The sequence below is a fragment of the Ursus arctos genome, unplaced genomic scaffold (genome assembly GCF_023065955.2).
Source record: "Ursus arctos isolate Adak ecotype North America unplaced genomic scaffold, UrsArc2.0 scaffold_1, whole genome shotgun sequence".
Lineage (NCBI taxonomy): Eukaryota > Metazoa > Chordata > Mammalia > Carnivora > Ursidae > Ursus > Ursus arctos.
This window is the reverse complement of record NW_026622763.1, coordinates 72,922,616-72,928,615: the sequence shown is the minus strand read 5'-3', so window position 1 is coordinate 72,928,615 and position 6,000 is coordinate 72,922,616. Positions and strand designations below refer to the sequence as shown.

General features: G+C 40.9%; 1 long non-coding RNA gene across 2 annotated transcripts; it reads right to left on the bottom strand.

The window, feature by feature from the left end:
• Positions 1–1,995: 1,995 nt before the first annotated feature.
• LOC125281309 (uncharacterized) lies at positions 1,996–5,073 on the bottom strand. 2 transcript variants are annotated; one of them, XR_007188439.2, is made up of 3 exons: positions 4,912–5,073; positions 2,615–2,677; positions 1,996–2,359 (listed from the first exon to the last, which is right to left on the bottom strand). It is a non-coding gene; the product is annotated as an uncharacterized LOC125281309 (long non-coding RNA). The 2 variants fall into 2 exon arrangements; XR_008960868.1 differs by having other exon boundaries at positions 1,996–2,317.
• Positions 5,074–6,000: the final 927 nt, after the last annotated feature.

Below are 6,000 nucleotides of genomic sequence, written 5' to 3'. Positions count from 1 at the left end.
AAAAATTTTTTTTTAAATTTGTTTTAGAGAGAGAGTGAGTGATAATGGGGCTGGGGGGCTGGGTGAGAGGGGCATAGTGAGAGGGAGAGGATCTCAAGCAGACTCCGTGCTGAGCCCAGTGTGGGGCTGGAACTCAGGACCCTGAGATCATGATCTGAGCCAAAATCAAGATTCGGACACTTAACCAACTGAACCACCCAGGTGCCCCTTTCTGGGTAATTTTTAAGGGTAAATCAAGCTGCAGGAATGAATGAGATTGTGGAGGGACTGAGAGAAGGCAGAACAAAATTGGGGGGGGAACCCATGGTTTTCTTTAATGCACAGATAATCATCTCCTATTTACTGATCAGCTGCTATAAAAGTAAAATTCTAGTGGCCTCTGCTAGGAAACACTGGTGGACCTAGTTTAAGTCTTTATATCAAAGTGACAAAATGCTCATTTTCCTGAAAAGAATTTTTCATGATTTATAGTTTTTTTGTTTTTGTTTTTACGACTTAGAATTGGTAATATGTCTGTTTGTTAAAAATGCTTTCCCAGGATCGGTTAAATAAATTGTGGCGTATTCCTACACTAAAATACCACAGTATTAAAAATGATCCCATGGAAGAATATATTATGACATGGGGAATAGCTCATGTTGTATAAGTGGGCGGGGGGGGGGGGTGGAGAAAAAGTACTACAAAATGATATCTATGATCTTATTTTTTATTTTTAAAATTTATTTTTTTAAAGATTTTATATTATTTGAGAGAGAGAGAGAGCGAATGAGTAGTGGGGAGGGGCAGAGGGAGAAAGAGGGAGAGAAGCAGACTCCCCGCTGATCAGGAAGCCCAATGCGGGGCTCGAGCCCAAGACCTGGAGACCATGATCTGAGCCGAAGGTAGACGCTTAGCCAACTGAGCCACCCAGGTGCCCCTATGATCTTTTTTTTTTTTTTTTTTTTTTAAAGAAAAACAAACCAAAGAAAAAGATCAGTCATTCCTTTTTTCTGAGTTTCATTTTCCTCTTCAGCAAAATAAAAGTATTAGATAATGGGTTTACTTCCCTGCCATAAATAGCGATAAAAGTGGATAAAATACATGAAGCAACTGTTTTCAGCCACTGGATTACACTTCAGACAGTGTACTTCAGAGAAACACAAAAGACGAGTCCCCATTCAGCCCAGCTTTCTGTCTGAGGACATGTTCTGGGCTGTGGTGTAGAGCTGGAGCCCAAGCAGAGTGGCTGTCTCATTGAGTGGCAGTTTAGGGACTTGAGAAGGCAGAGATCGGTATCCAGAGTGGCTGAGGGAGACTGTGCAGCAGAAAACTGACGAAGACGGAGCTGGACACAGGAGAGGGCCCCTGAGGTCTGGCCTGCAGGAGCACTGTCCTAGAATTTTTCACTAGTGCTGGCTGTTCACCCACAGGCCAGACTCCACAGCGCCTGGTGGAGAGAGAGGATTCTGGGGGTGAGGTGGATAAAACAGAACTGACTGGACATAGGCAGAGGCAGGGTTTGGAGATGCTGAGCTCTAAGCCAGAGTGGAGGGACCTCTCCGAAAAACTCAGGGATTCAGTTAAGACCCCAGAAAGGCCATGCCATAGGAATAAGAATCACACTAGATTCAGGACAAAAAATACGAAAATCATCCAACCCCAACAACACCTAGAATTTTTAAATTGACCTGCCCAAGAGGAATTGACACTTATTTAACCACTTGCCAGAAAAAATTCAATACCTTTAAAGGAAGCCAACATAATCCAGATTCCAAACAAATAAATAAAGGTATTAGATTAATGATGTCAACGACTCCGTTAACCTTAAATATAAAACTGCCAGCCTGAGTGGCTCAGTCAGCTAAGTGGCCAAGTCTTGGTTTCTTCTCAGGTTGTGATCTCAGGGTCCTGGGTTGGAGCACCCTCCTCGTCCCCTCCCTGGGCTCCCTTCTCAGTGGAAAGTCTGCTTCAAGATTCCCTTTCTCTCTCCCCCTGGCCCTCCCCCACTTGCTCTTTCTCTGAAATAAACAGATCTTAAAAAAATAAAATAAAACTGCCAGTTGTTTTACCGGAAAAAGATGGGTTTATTCAGAATAGCAGAGAATTACAATCCAGAACAAGCAAGCTGCAGCAACGCCACACTCTGGTCTGCAGAACAAAGTGGAGGAGCACTCTTTGATAGAGGAAAGAGGGTTGCTGGGTTGACCCTTATAAACAAAAAAATCCCTTGGAGTAAACTGGGAGTTTGGAGTACGGTGGCTTCTCATTGGCTGAGTTGTGACAGTCTCTCATTGGCTGGGCTGTTGCTGGGGCAGGAGGAAAACCTTCCTTCTTCCTGCTGGAATAGTAAAGTAGTATCCATGTGAAGATCTTTCTCTTCCTGTTGGATTTGCAGTTGATGAGTGGTAGGACATGAGAGCTCCCCTTTCCAGTCTCTCTACTCCATTCTAAATGAGGTTTCCTTTCATTAATTTTATTTTTTATTTTTAAGTAGCCTCTACACCTAATGTGGGGCTCAAACAACCCTGAGATCAAGAGTTGTGGGATCCACTGACTGAACCAGCCGTTTGCCCCTCCTTTTATTAATTTTTACAACTCCTTCTAATCATAAAATTCTGTGACTTAGAAAGAATACCTGTTTTCCATTTGGCTTCCCATGTGGTCTCTCTTCTTTCTTCCCATTTTAAAGACCTGGAAACTAAATGATAGTTCAGTAATAAAACATATTTAATTTACATAGTATTATTTAATCTTTAAAAAAATATCTTTTATATTAGTAGGCTGTGTGATATGTAGATATAAATATTTGAGTATATGTTGTGTACTTAAAACTTTGCTAAATATTCATAATTCTAAAAAAGAAATTCCACCTTGAAGGAGTTTATAATTCAGCTGGAAAGGAATGGAGATTCACATATGAACTGATGAATAAAATGGTGAGCAATAAAAATGAAACCAAAAGTATAATTTCATCGCTGCACAGAAATAAGAACAGAGAAGGACCCATGACCTTAGCACATACACAGATTTACTCATGAGGTGACTTAGTCAATGGAGAATGAGACACGTTTCCTACCACTACAGCCCCACCAGACCTCCCAAAGCTTTGAGGTTCTGGGGAGGATGGCCATCTCACAGGCTCATTGCCTCCTACCACACTGCTGAAGGAAGCTGGCTGGTTGTGTAGGATGCTCACCTTAGCCCCCTTCCCTTCACTGCTATTCCTGCTCTCAACCTCTTGTCTCCCCAAAGAGGATCCTAACTGTCCTATCTCTCCCCAGCCTTACCCACACATTTTCACTGAAGATAAAACCAGGTGGTAGATGAATGCCACTATGCACCCCCAGTAGCAAGTACTGAAGAGTCTCATGCCATGGAATAATAGTCACTAATTTTATGTTCTCATCAATTAAGACAGAGAAATACCAGCAAGGTCTGTCCTTTGAAGGTCTGTTCCCTTCTCCCTTCCCTGAGGCTGTTAGTTACATCAAAGGCAGGGCCTTAATAACTCCTAGGCCAGCTCAGAGGAACAAAGATTAACTACTAATAGCTCATTGGCTTGTCTTGATTCCAAAAGTACTAACCAATATATTATGTCCAGGTCTTGCTGACTAGTACAAAATTATCTCAAGGTTCCTATAAATAATCTCTCTCTCTCCATATATATATATACATATATATAATATGTATATATATGTATATATATAATATGTATATATATATACTATAAACAGTATATTTGAAACTAAAATGGAAGAATGACTAATTTCTTTCTACCAGGCAAGATTATAATAGCTGAAAACTTAAAATACCCTCTCTATGTAATTATATGAGTTCTTCATTTGCATTTATATCTATATAAATAATATTTATCCATATATATTATCTATATTTTTTAATGTTTATAACAATAAAAATGCCAGTGTCTATAGAAAAATAAGCAAAGGACTCAAACAGAATAAGTAATCCATATGGTTAATAAGCAAGCATAAAGACTAAGGAGTAACTGAAAAAATACAAATTGAAACAGTAAGATGATATTTTCACCTACCAGTTTGGGAAAGATTTAAATATTGATGAAAGCATGAGGAAAGATACTGTCATATACTATTGAGAGTGTAGATTGGTAAAAACTTTGTGAAAGGCAGTATATACTCAAAAAAATCTGCGTACCATTTATGCTAGGCATCTAATTTCTAACAATTTCTAAAGAAATAATTAGATGAAGGCACAAAGACAAAACTACAAGCATGCTCACTGTAATAGTATGATATATGTAAAATATATAAATGTAGTAGTATGTATAATAGTAAAAAATAGTACTAAGTGAACATTAATATAGAATGAGGAAGCATATTTTAAAGACACAGACAGTGCCCAGCTCACCCATTAACTATAAATTGTGATGATATTTTCCATAAAAGCTTTGCTGAGCATTAGATAATTGGGGCCAGAAAGGTCAGTGAGAAATGTCTCAACTGCTTTACCATGGTGAGTTGACTGTGTAATATGCACTTAATGGAAAGGCAACTTGCCAAAATAGATAGCTCTCTCCCATACTGTCCTGGGGCCTATTTGTTTTTAAATAAAGAACATATTTTAACTCACTTAGAAATGGTAAATTTAGTACAAAGCTTTCAATTGTTTTGGAGGGGGAAGAAAGAAACCCTAAACTGATTCACAGAACACAGGGACTAGAATTTCAATTGAAACCAGATGTTCTCATTGCTGTTGTATTTAATGGCCATCAGCAGTCAAACCTGAAAACCCACGTCTTCAATGTGGCCCAGCGAATGTGAGTCTTCCACGGATGCCTGGGCAAGGTACCTGGTTCCTTTGAGCACGAGAAGCGGATAACTATGCCAGTAGCTTCCATTTACGGAGAATTTACTATGTGCTGGGTGCCACGCTTAAGCATTATACCCAGCTTACCTCATTTAATTCTAAGAAACCTGTAGAGTCGAGTGCTTTCTCTATCACATAAGTGAAACAGTTGAGACTCTGAGAAGTTAGTGGCTCGCTTAAGGTCATCCAGCAGGGATTCCAGCCCACGGCAGGTCCACAGCCTGGCTCTTACTTTCCACATTGTAGTACAGTCTCTGCATGTTGTACAGGGAAGGAGAGAAGTGGAAGAAACAGTATTAGCAGGGGACTATTCAACTGGTAAACGCCAATGTGGCCGCAGTGATTTTCTAGATATTAAAGTATTTCCGCGGTAATTGGTTAATAGTGTTGCCCTTAGCATCTCCCTTCCTCCCCAGTGATTTTCCACTGCCCTTCTCCAAGATCTCGGGGCCCCTCATTTAGCAACAAGAGGGGCCACACGTGGTCTAGCAGGGCCCCTCAGGAACCCATCCAGGGCCTTCTTTTTGGGCAGTGTTGGGGAATATTAATTCTCTGCATATCATCCCTGAGGAGAAGAAACACCTAGTGAGCATAGGGCAGAGGCAGGGCTGCAAGCTCTAGAATTCACAGCTATGTTTGCTATATTCCATCTCTAACTACTCTTTTATACTTAGAGGTTTCCTTCATATCAGTCATAAGGCAGTTCCCGTGTTCGCCCTCTGCTGTCGCCCAGGGCCAGGTGCATGAGCTCTGGCCTGACTGTACTGCCTCTTCATTTCCTCCATCCTGCTTGGCACTGGCAGCTCCAAGGCACAGCCAAATGTGACGGTGGCATTTGGAATTTGGGGCAATTTGATCAAATCCAAGACATCGTGACTGTGAGGTTCACCATTTCTTTATGTCCCGGAAAGAAGGAAAGACCTGTGATGCGTGAAAATGCTGTGTCATCATGGTTCGGTTGCACCAGCATCTTGTTCTTTGAAATTTCTGTCAACTATTCTGAAGGATTTGGCAATTTCTCCTGCCTTTGGTTGCCACGATGGGCAGTCCTTCTGCACATGTCTCTGTAACAAAATGTAACACAGATTCCTCTGCTGGTGAGTATGTATCTTCCCTTCCCAGGTTCTGTAAAGGCTGTGCTTGGTTTACTGCTTTGTTAAAAATACGTAAACGTCG